The following is a 12,326-nucleotide window of genomic DNA, read 5'->3' on the forward strand; positions in this document are numbered from 1 at the left end:
TGGTTCATGTATCCTCTGTGACACTCCAAGTGAGTGAATTCTTTTATTTCAATGATTACCGCCTTGGGAAGCTTTATCTTTTAAATGTAAGTTCCTGCCTTCCCCCCAGGTCTAGGGTGGGGCTCAGGAATTTGGATCCTAATAGTGAGGCCTGTGAACCTCCTGGCCAGGGGGGCCCCTGAGATCACGTCCCAGCTCCCACACTTTCACGCAGTGAAGTGGCTGGGGCAGCGTTCTGTGCTGTGGTCGCCTGGTGCTGTGCTCCTGCAGGTCTCATGACCTTCACCAGCAGGGCCAGGGTGCTTGCGGGAAGCCACGCATCCCCTGACTCTCAGCATTCTCACAAAGCTCCAGGGTGATCTTGCTGGTAGAGGGGCTTTGAAACCGTTCCTGGTCCCCCGGCGCGTCCAAGGCAATTCACCCAGGCCCGCTGTGCTTTGACATGGTGGCGGAGCGCACCTCTGGCAGTGACCTGTTTGTCCTTGGGTTCCATTTCCGCTGAGTCTTTCCTTCCTATTACCTGCTTCTTGGTCCCTGAAGGCAGATGTTTGCCCGAGACAGAGCCGTCTGTTCTCATTTATCCCCTTGCCTTCTCTTCTTCCCATTCCATTTTCTAACTTAAGTATCAAATCGGGCTTGGTGTTCCCAGTCTCTAAATGGCAGAGCCTCTTCAAATGGCTCTATAAATCATTATTATTAATAACAGGGATAATAATGCTAATACTAAGTGGCACTCAGGTAAAATCTCCCAATGCAAAATGCTTTCAGAAATAGTACCTCTGGGCTGATGGTTTATGTAGGAAACACGACAACTGATTAAAAAAGATGACTGTTCTAGCCAAAATGTGTTTGCTTCGCTGGGTTGAATTCATTTGCCTGATTGAAAAGTTCTGTGAGGAAGCTGTGTGCCGGAGAGGACTGGGACCGTGGAAATAGCACAGCGCTGAGCCTGAAATAGCCCATTGGTAACCCAGATGTTTGCTCCACTTTAGGCATTGATGTTACTGTGTCCGTGACCCTGCTTTTCCGGAATAAGGCAGGTCCGGCGACCTTTCTGGGAACACTGTGGAGTTGTGAGGCGGCCCAAGGAAGGGCTTCCTGGGTTTTAGTTCATGTGTGTTCCTGAAGGCTGATAGTGGCTTTGGGCAAGTGACCGACATCCTAACGGCCCCTTTTCTCATCTGTAAAAAGAATTGATCTCACAAGGTCGCTGTCAGCACCCACTGGTTTTGAGCACTCCATAATGGAAGTTGTCGTTGTATTATTATTATTATTGAAGTTGTTTTAATGTACGATAGGCAGCACAAATAAGAATAATTTGGGGGGTAATATTTTCACTGTAGTACATTTGTGTAAACCTGCCCACAGATAGTATGTGTACAGCTGGCTGGATTTTCACATGGTAAACACACCTAATGGAGCTTGGAACCGGAACCAAGAACTCACCCTGGGGGTCGTCCCCATGTGGCCTGGCTCACTAAGGGCCACCTGCCCCAACCAAGGGTAACCCGTATTATAACTTCTGACCGCACCGAATTCTTATGCCTGGTTTTGAACTTGTAAGTGGAACGGTACATTAGGCATTCTTTGGGTTGTTGGTTTGGTGGGTGCTTGGAGGGTTCTGGTCTCTCGTCTGCAATGTCACATTGGTGTGCTTCACCCTGCTGATCGCCCTGCTGGGGACCTTTCCTGCTCTAAGCCTGTGGGTGCTCCACATGTCCTGGACATTATGTTACAGAGAGCACATTAGTAAGTGTTCCGGTATGTTCTTGTAGGTGAACTTGAGGGCACAACAGTCTTCATTCTAATAATTTCGCAGGCCAGGGTGGTTTTCCTCCCCCCTTCTTCTTTACCCTCCTGATCTCCAAGGCCCCTCCCCGCCCCTCCTCAGTGTCTGTGGTGGACGACCCTGCCATCTGTTGCCTGTACCATTGCACCCGCTGTCTTCCTTCCCCTGTTCTCCGCCTCTGCCAGCTGAGCTTCAGCACCCCCGGGGCGCCTTCCGGAAATACACATGTGATTGTGCCCCTCGACTGCTCAGAGCTTTCATCCTCAGTGCCACCGACCCAGAGCGGCACAGTGCAGCTCTGGGCTCCTTGCACGACCCACCCGGAGCCAGCTCTGGCCAGCACCTCGCTCTGCGTCATCTGCTTCCTCCCTGGGTACCGGCGCTGTATTGGTCAGCCCCTTTGGGCTCCGGTGTTGTCTCAGCCCCGTGTGACCTCCGGTCCTTTCTGTCCATGCTGTGTCGTGCTGGGACTGAGGTCTTGGCTGACCGCCTTCCCCATTGCTCAGTCCTCGTGCATCCTTGTTCTGTGGAGGAGGCTGCTTCCTTGCGCCTCAGAAACCGTCCTCATCCTCATTCAAGAAGCACGTGTGCTAGAGCAGGCTCTTGTCGTACAAATCCCTCGTGATTGGGGGACCCAATTTCTTATTTATGCTGATTACTTGACAACTACTCATCATAAGTTGAAAGTAACTTTTATTTGTATAACTAGCATCCCCGGTCCTGCAAGGCAATTGAATGAATAAAATGTGCTTTGCTCTCAATAAGAAAACAAGACCCCAGCGCATCGGTGGGAGTCTGACGGGTAGAATTTGGTTCACGCAGCAGGGAATCTTCTGGGAGGTGCTGGGGTGAGGAAAAATCAGAGCTCCCCCCTGCCAGTCTTTTGGGACTGACCTTCGTTTCTCTTCGAGAAATCACTCTTCCTGCTCCTTACCTTGGAGCACTACAGCCCTGCACATGCGCCTCTCTCTCCCTGACATGGAACAGTTACCTGCACACACAGGACTTCTGGCCATGTGCCTTCCCCGTCCTCCAGACGCTCCCCCCAGCACCTGGCACACGTCCAGCACGCAGTAGATCCCCCGTTCGTGCTTGCTGGTTGAGTGAGTGAGTGTTTTGATTTCGTTATTTGAATGGGCAGTTAAAAGTCACTTTCCCTGGTCCAATTGCTTCAGTGTTGACTTTCCTGGTTTGCACACTGAAGGAAGACATTTTAGTTGATTCTACAAACAGATATTTATTCACTTCTAATGCATATCTACAGACCCCAAGGGCATTCCCATCAGCAGCCTGTGGTAAGCTGGTTGGGACCCGCGCCCTGTCCTTGCTTTACATGCAATTTCAAGTGTGATTTAGGACAACCACCTCCGACGTGGGGGTTCTGGTGCACACTCAGCCTTTGTTATCAGCTTTCCTCCCCATTCCCTGTGTGTATAGTTCAAGGAAAAAAAAAATACCTATTCTCAACAAATAGCCACACAAACAAACCCCTCTCCCAAGGCTGGTGAGGAGTTGTGTAAGTGGATTTAGAAGAACAAGAGGGGCAGTTCCATTATTTGAACCGATAGCAACATTAGTGGGATTTTAATCAGTAGCCCCTTCATAATAAGATGACATTAAACCATCTTATAAGAAAAAAAAATACTTGTTTGACACCAGGACTGAGCGCTGGGAGCACAGTGGTGTAAACAAGACTGTTTCCTTATGCACATGGAACTTCACGCACCTCCTGGGGGAAGCCAGACAACATAGGGAAAAGGCAGGTAAACAAGCCAGTGAGTGAAAATGGCTCCAAAATTCATTGATTTTTAAGACACATTTCTTTTCACCTTCTAATATTGTTGAAAATGTGATGTCTTAAAATGAGAGCATGCGTTTAATATATCGCTTTTCCCCCTGAGAAGTTATTAAATGGATGCTTTGACTTCCGATCGATGGTGTCTCAGAATGCAGGAAATACGGTGATAATAAAAGCTCACATTTATCGAACACTAAGTATGAGTCAGGTGCTGGGCGGTACGTGTTGCAGCGGCGTCTCCGGTATTCTGGAAGGCAACCGGGTGGTGTGTGTGGGAGCCCCTCCCCTTTACAGGAGAGGGGAGAGCATCTCAGGGAGGTGAGGCGCCTGGTCTAGGGTGGACCCTGTGCAGGGGCTAGTATTTGAGCCCTGGCTTGGCTGACTGTTCTCCTAGCTGCTCTTTGCTCTACCTCTCGCCTCCCCCACCCCCTATACCTCCTTGAGCTGGCTGGTGCAAAGCAATCACTGGCCGTCAGGATTTCCCCGGGCACACCTAGTGTGGCCGTGTGGTTTCCATCTAACCAGGCGGTACTTCCTGAGAGTTAGTTGACATGTGCGTGGAAACAGGCCACCAAGACAACACCCACGGAGCCTGTTCCCCAGTGAGTCTTGAGCAAGGGTTGGGGTCGCCCACCTTGACCCGTAATGCTGACGTGCCTTAACCTGTTCAGGTGAGTACTTGGAAGAGAGGAGCAAAGCGCCCTCTGTGCTACCTGGAGGTCATCCTGTTAGAAGAGTGTTCTGGTAACGGAGAGAGAAAACTGTGGATCTTACTGTGGGATAGAGTTTGCCAGTAAAAAGAGCTAGACCTGGCTCCTAAACCGCGGCAGCCGCAGGGGTTCAGGGCCTTGCGCAGGATTCCCAGGGCCGGGCGGAGAGTCAGACGTAGGTTCCTGACCTTCCGGTCCCCACAGGGTTTATCCCGCTCACCTCTACTTCCTTCCTTCTCTTTTCTCTTAACCTCTTCCTTCTCCTTTCCCCTCCTTTTCACGTGCATGTCACATGAAAAAAAAAAGGGGGGGCTCCCCTGCCCCCCACATCACTTTCTGTCTCTTCCTCCCTTTATTCATCTTCCTGTTCTGTTTGTTTTATGCCTTTGGCATCTCTGGGCCACACTGGAAGGAGAAGAGTTGTCTTGGGCCACACATTAAATACACAAACACTAACAAAAACCGATAAGGAAAAAAAAGGATTTTAAGTAAATGTATGATTTTGTGTTGGCTGCATTCATAGCCGCCCTGCATGGCATGCAGCCCACGGGCCACAGGCTAGGACACCCCTGGTTGAACAGATTGAAAAGTTATTGAATAACTTTGGTGGCAAAAACAGCAAAGAGCTGTAGCTAAAATAGAAAGTTCTAGAACTTGTGAAATTATGATGAACCACTAAGATTAGTTTAGGATTGATGTATGTGGCTAAATAGTTAATATGTTCGAAGGGGCTTTAAAAGATGAGGCTTGTAATTAATATTTATAGATCTAAGTGATGAGAAATGACCAGAAAAGAAGTCTGTCGGGCTGACTTACAGAGTCGGATGATACGGGCAGGAAGGGGGAGGGCGGCAGGGCTACCGTGTGAGAGGTCGGCGTTAGCTGCTCGTGCAAAATCAGGAGGCTGTGTGTGCACCAGAGGCTGGAAGCACTCGGAGGCAATTTCCACGTTCATCGAGTTCACGTCACGCAGGCCGGACCGATTTGGGGTGCCCTGAGCTGGTGAGTCGAGCAGAGCACGAAAATCTAGCCCATGAACTAGTAACCTATTTAGCAAATCGTGAGAGAGTTGGGAGACAGAAGGCCGTCAAGTCCAGCAAGCCAGGCGGTTGAAAGAAATGCAGGAGGAGGGAAGGACTTCTGGAAATGAGGGTGCTTTTTTGCCATGTCTGGGCCCAAGAGGCTGTGGCCCCAACCAGGCAGCGCCCTTGCTGCCCCAAGAGAAGAAATGCTTGTGGTGACAGGTCCGTGCTCTGTAGTCTGATGTCCCCGGGACCTCACTTCCCTTTGGTGTGCCGGACGGGTGCGCCGTATTGGGTTAAACCGAATCCTTCTCACCAGAATGCAGCGCACTGTCCAGGAACCTTCTCATTGCTGAATGACTGTTTCAGAGCCTTCGTTAGTTTATAAACATAGATACAGAAGGAAAAACTCATTTTAAGAAACGCTGGCATTCTGAACTTGAAAAAAGTAAATTACAAAATGATCAGTCACTTTACAAAATGGTTTCTTTGTTGTTTTTGAAAAGGATTTACCATGAGTATCTTTTAAAAACAACAGAAATTTAGCAAAACAAAAATGGAACTTTTCAACTTTATAATTTTAAAACTATATTTCATATACAAACTGTTAGGCTCCTCTGCCTAACATATGCGTATGAACTGTAGTGAACTTCACATACTTTTAGCTTGTTCATTCGTTCATTCATTCATTCGTTCATTCAATAGTACAAAAGACATTCAGGCAGATCCCATGAGGAAGAGAAATAAAATAGCATCTTTGTCTTCAAGTAGACGAAATGATCGCTTCCGTCTTTTTGTAACCTGTACTACATTTTATGAAAGCAAAGTGCTGCAGAAGATTTAGAAAATACTAAAAACGGCCCTGGCTGGTGTAGCTCAGTGGATTGCGCTTGGGCCTGTGAACCAAAGGATGGCGGTTCGATTCCCAGTCAGAGCACATGCCTGGGTTGCAGGCCAGTTCCCAGCATGGGACACACGAGATGCAGCCATACATTGATGTTTCTCTCCTTCTCTCCTTCCCTTCCCCTCCCCTCTAAAGATAAATACATAAAAATAAATAAAAAATCTGTCAATCAAATGCTTACTAAAATGCTGTTGTGTGTTAGGCAGTGGGACCTGACACAAGATCAGGTTCTTCCGCTCTAACAGGAAGGGCAGGAGCAGCTGAGTGACGGACGGAGAAGATCATGGGAAGGTCACAGGAAGGACGTGAGCAAGCTGACGAGAGAGGCGCCTCCTGGGGGAGGTGCACGGCCGCATCAGGGTTGCCTGGCCGAGGAAGAGGTGTTTCATGTACCAGTTGGGAGAGATACAGAGCGGGAGACACCCCATCTAGGAAGGAGGAAGAGCAAGTCTCAGGCTCAAAGTGAGAAAGGACTTCGCTAATCTGTGGAACAAAGAGGAAGTCGGTGTGCCAGGAGGCCGGTGGGGAAGGTGGGGTGTGGTCCCAGCAAACAGCGGTGGGTGGGAGCCAGGTCACCCAAGGCCTCGTGGAGCCCAGGAACTTCATTTCATCCTCACGACACGCACAGGCCTTTGGGTGTTGGGCAGGGGTGTGGCATGATCTAAACATTTGCCTCTCCAGTGTGTTAGCACCTAAGTGCTGTGTGACTTTGATCTGAAAATTAACCTCTCTGGGCTTGTTCTCAAGCTTGTAATCAAGGGTTTGAAGTGGTTTGCACTGATATTTTCCCCTTTAGTGTTCTGACTGTGCGAGGCCCTTGTTCATATTTTCACCGGGGGTTGGTCCCTCGTTATTTTGCAAGGACATGAGCTCCCTCTCAGCCTCTGCAGCCCTGGCCTCTCGGAGGCACCTTCCGGGACCCCGGCGTCAACACCAGCCCCGGCCAAGACGGTTGGTCCACAAGGAGGCTTGTGCAGATCAGAGGAAGAGACCGAGATTAGAAATAACGTGGCCAGCACATTCCAAGGGGTCTTAACTTGACTTAAACTTTTGACCGGTAATGCTTCCCAGCTGTTTTGAAGTCACACATCCCATCTTGATTAGACTTGCTCCCAAAAGCGATCCAAGCGGAGGGGATTGTTTGGGGAACTGTCGCCCTGCCCAGCTCTCTCTGGGGTTGAGTTTGCAGCTCCAGCCTGAAGGCAGTGACGGCCCCTGAGCCTTTGCTCGCCGCGGCCCAGCCGAAAGGGTCCGCGCTCTTTCCCCCTCCCTGGCTGCCAGCAGAGGCCACCTTTTAACAGTCTGGTTTTACAATGTGGAGACAGAGGTGGGAGCAGGGGACCAGCCACTGTCCCTGCCCCCTCAAAACAACAGACCCCAGGTGGTGGGAGTTAACTGGAAAAGCGCAGGGCTCTGATTCCAAAGGACACATGAAATAAATGAAAACCAACTGGAACTGAGTTGGGCAGAGGCAACGGGAGAAAATTCAGCTGCAAGGTTTTTTTTTTTTGTACCAAATGCTAATCATGGGCTGAACTCAGAAGGAATGTGCCTTCTCCAGATGAATTTCCTAACTTGGTAGAAAATGGACAGGATTCGGGAAGCAGCTCTGCCTGTAGCCAGGGGTCGGGTGCCTGAGTGCTGGCCGCAGAGGTGGCCTTTCCGTCCGTCACCAGGCCTGGGATCCAGGCGCCTGTGGCTCGCATGAGCTGGGGAGAAGGCCGAACGCCCCCACATCACCCACGATTCTCTAAGACCCAGAGATTCAGACCCTCGGGTCTCACTTTTGTTTTCTCTGAAAATAAGCTTCAGGTGATTTTTTTTTTTTTTGGTAGAACAGGAGAAAATGTCCAGGAACTCACGTTTTTGCTTTGCAAGTTTCCTAGCATCTGTTCAACTAAAGCACATCAACATACGTATGTAAATTTGTGCAAATCAGTTAACAAAGATTTCCTATTATGCCACGGACTCAATTTATTTGACCGCCCTAGACGTGTGCTAAGTTATGACCTGGCACCTGGCCCTTACACGTATTAGGAGACAGCACATGGTGGATGCAGTTTCAAACCAAGCCTCCCATCAGAACATACCACCTTCTCTGTTGGGGGGCACTGATTGGTACCCCAGCCCCCAGCTTCTCCGACTGACCTGGCCCCCGAGGGCCTTCGCTCGCCCCCAGACCCGGCCGGGTTTCTCATCTTGTCTGTCACCAGCTCTCTGCTCTCAGTATCCAGCACGGCCCCTCTGAGTTCCTGGCTGTTCCCCACTCCTTTCTCTGCACCCTCCGTTCCTTGGCTGGGGGGCTTTTCCCTTGCACCCTCCACGCCCTCATTCGGCCAGGTTTTCAAAGGGCCTGGTCCCTGGAAGGTCTTCTCTGGGATTCGGAGCAGAAGTATTTCCATCTCTGCTGTTCTCACAGTACAGGGCGGGGCAAAAGTAGGGTACAGCTGTGAGTGCGTGAGACACAGAGTGTGTTCTTGTATTCTTGTTCATTAATTATTGCATTATTTTCCAACTGAGCAACTATAAACCTACTTTTGCCATGCCCTGTATCATATTAAGCCATCGTAAGAGGACTTCACTTCTGTAGATGTGTTTTCCCCACTAGACTGTGAGCCTGTTGAGGGCAGGGACCCTGTCTGGTTCATCTCCATCCCCCCCCAAATCCTTACCCAGTTCCTGCACAAGGTAAATGCAGAATAAATGAGTTTTCACTGAATGGGAGTACTCCAGACATAAGTACAAAATTCTATACAAAGATCAAGTTTACAGCCCCGGTTGGTGTGGCTCAGTTGGTCGGAGTGTCGGCCCGTAACCAGAGGGTCGTGGGTTTGATTTCCAGTCAGAGCACAGGCCTAGGTTGTGGCTTCCATCCCTGGCCCAGGGGCGCGCTCTGGGCTCCCCAGTCTGGGCTCATACAGGAGGCAGCCAGCCAGTCAATGCTTCCCTCTTGCATGGATGTTTCTCTTTCTCTAAAAGCAATGGAAAAAATATCCCCGGGTCAGGATTAAAAAATTTAAAGAAAAGATCAAGCTTACAAATAGCACTTTCTAGTAGTGAATTCTACGGGCATTTATTGAGCGCCTGCATGTCCAGGAGCTGTGCACGACACCACTGGGTGTCAGCACAGAGTGTGTGGACCTTTTCCATCACCGTAAGGCAGACACTGATGTGATCTGACTGAGACACGCCCGTTCCTCACTGGCCCCTGACCTTTCTTAAGTTGATCCCTGACTCCTGAGTCTGCCCTGGAACCACGGCCAGGAGAGCAGCCCCAGGGACCAGGAGAACAGCACTGTAGCCTGCGGCCGCTGAGGCCTGGGCTACATACTTCGGGATCTGGTTCTGTTTTTATTCGGTACTTCATGCTATCCCAGAAAGGATCAAAAGAGGTGAACCCTATGTATCCTGGGTGTGGTGTTACAAGTTATACTTTACAGATGAGGGACTGAGGCTTCTTGTCATTACTGAAATGACATTCACAGGCTCAACTGTGCTTTATACGCCATCCTTCCTTCCTTTCTGTCACCCTGCTCTCTTCGACTTGCTGATGCATCCAAAGCTGCCCCAGGGGCTCATTCGTAAACCAGACTCTACCGAGAGAGATCAGACCCTGGTGCGCCAAGGAAGGGCTCCCGTGAGAACAGTTACTTGAGGCTATAGGTGCGTCACTCACCATCAGGAGGGAAGCTAAGGGTTTGGCCAACATGTGCAGGACGTTGGGGACATCACACCAGTGACCCGCCTCGCTATTCCATCTGTTGTGTTCTTGCCATCAGGGGGAAGGGCATTCGTAGTGTTGTTGTTTGTTTGGGCTTTTTGTTTTATGTTTTTCCTTTTCACTCTGATTTGGCCCATCTCGGCAGCCCATTCTTTGGTGGCAATTCACACAGATTATTGCTGTGGGTAATTCTGATAGAAAATCTGATGCGTCGGCCAGAGACACTTCGGTGGGGAAATGAAAATGAAAAGGAGTCATTTTAAAAGAGGAGGAAATAAGATGACAGTTTTGATCATTCCAGGCTTTGGGTGTCAGGCAGAGGTGACGTCTCAGCGTTCCAACGTGCTTCCTCTTATTAACTCTTTATTTACGCTGCCGTTGCCCCTGGAAGGAGGACATCTGCCCCCCCTTGGAACACAGAGAGCTGGAGGGGGCTTCACTGCCCGGCGCCTTCACCAGAAGGCGCGGCCTGGACCCGCTGGGTTGTGTAGATCCAGCCAAATGAAGGACGTCCTCAGTGGACTTAAGTCAGATGCCAACGGTCTCTTTTATTAATTTCATTTGGGGTCAAGGACATGTTCCTGAGATGATGAGAAGTAGGGGATTCTGTGTGTTGGAGCCGGAATCACTGCCCACGGGAAGTGTCTGCCAGCTGGATTAGAGGAGATTCCTAGAGCCAGACGGTGCCTGCCGGATCATCCTGTCTGCCCTGTGGTTTGCGAGCTTGTTTATGGGTGAAACGCCTTCCTCAGCAAAATGCTCCGTGGAGCTGTGTTGGTCACATCGGAAACAGCAGGACAGCCGTGCGTTCTGGAGCCCTTGGGGTTTGGGGGACACTGGCTCTCTTCCTCCCCCTTTCCTCTCTTCCTTCCTCCCCCTTTCCTCTCTTCCTTCCTCCCCCTTTCCTCTCTTCCTTCCTCCCCCTTTCCTCTCTTCCTTCCTCCCTGCCCCCTTCCTTCCTTCTCTTTCTTCTTTTGTCCCTTCCGGTTTCCAGAGTTGGAAACTGGGGACGAGAGAGGTCAACATGACCCTGGCAGATCTTAACCCCAAAGCAGTGGCCGAGTGACCTTTCTGGGAAACCACCGCCTTGTTGATCTGAGTTTCACAAGTTCCCACGAAGGGGTCTCCAAAGCCAATGGCCGCACACCTGCGGACGGAGATGCCTGCTGGCTGCCTTCGCTGAAATTTTCCGTTTCACCCAGGGTGTTGGCACTGACCCTAAGTTCAAACAGGACAAGAGTGACCACGATGAGTGTGTGGATCCTGGGCCAGACACTGGGCAGACACTTTCATGCCTGCTTTCATTCTTCTTCATGGGAGAAAAGCCTGAGGTTTATTGTTTCTATTTCTGCTTTGTAAACGGGGAAAACTAGATTCAGAGGTTCAACTTTCTGAACCAACTTCCGTGTGAGGATACAGGTGAGGCTCTTAGAATGAAGAGACCCTAACACACGAGGTCACGGGCACCGTAGAAGGTCACTTCTTCCTGGTGTCTAGTCCGCAGGGAGGTGGTCCGGGGCCGCTGGGCGTGGCTGGGCTCCTTGCGGCAGCCGGCTCCCATCTCTGCAGGGACCATGGCTGTTCTCGTGCTAATTGTCTCTCCTCTAGCAGAGAAGCCACACACGCAGCCAGAAGGGATGGGGCCCAGATTTGAAACAAGACTGATGTGATTTCGAAGTCTGATGTTCACCAACCACTGAACAAACTTCTGTCACTCCCTCCCTTGATCATTACCGACCAAGCGTAATAATAACAAAGTGTCACCATCTTAGGCACCGTCATTCGCCAGGGTAGCCAGACTGCAAAACGGCTCCAGGAATGCACGCCCCTCCCTGCTCCTGCCCTCACCTGGGTGGGGCTGACCTGTGTAGTCAGTAGGGAATTACGGATGTGAGAGAGGCGAACTATTGAGGAGGTGAGGTGCCGAAAGACATGGTGGTTTCTGCTTAGCTCTATCTTAGCTCAGTCTTAGGGGAGACAGCACCATGGTGTGAGGACCCTCAGGCAGCCTGATGGGGAGGACCACGTGGGAAGGAGCTGAGGCCTCCCACCGGCACCAGGCACCCGGCACCAGATAGCTGGCCATGTGAGCCATCTGCCTGTAGACTCAGTTGAGCCTTCAGAGAACCGTGGCCCAGCCCAATTCTTGACCGTTCCTCAGACTCCCAGAACCAGAATCAGCTGGTAAAGCCTCACCCACCCAAATCCCTACTTCACAGAATTGATGTGAGATAATAAATGCTTGTTTTTCTTCCACGCCACAAAATTTCACAGTAATTTGTTAGGTAGCTCTAGGTAGCTAGTGCATTAGAGTGGACGCTAGGTTAAGAGCACAGACTTTTTCTGGACCAAACTCGAGCCACCTCCTCAGGGAAGCCTTCC

This window comes from Artibeus jamaicensis, unplaced genomic scaffold, assembly GCF_021234435.1.
Source record: "Artibeus jamaicensis isolate MK-2021 breed Jamaican fruit bat unplaced genomic scaffold, CSHL_Jam_final contig_464, whole genome shotgun sequence".
Taxonomy (NCBI): Eukaryota; Metazoa; Chordata; class Mammalia; order Chiroptera; family Phyllostomidae; genus Artibeus; species Artibeus jamaicensis.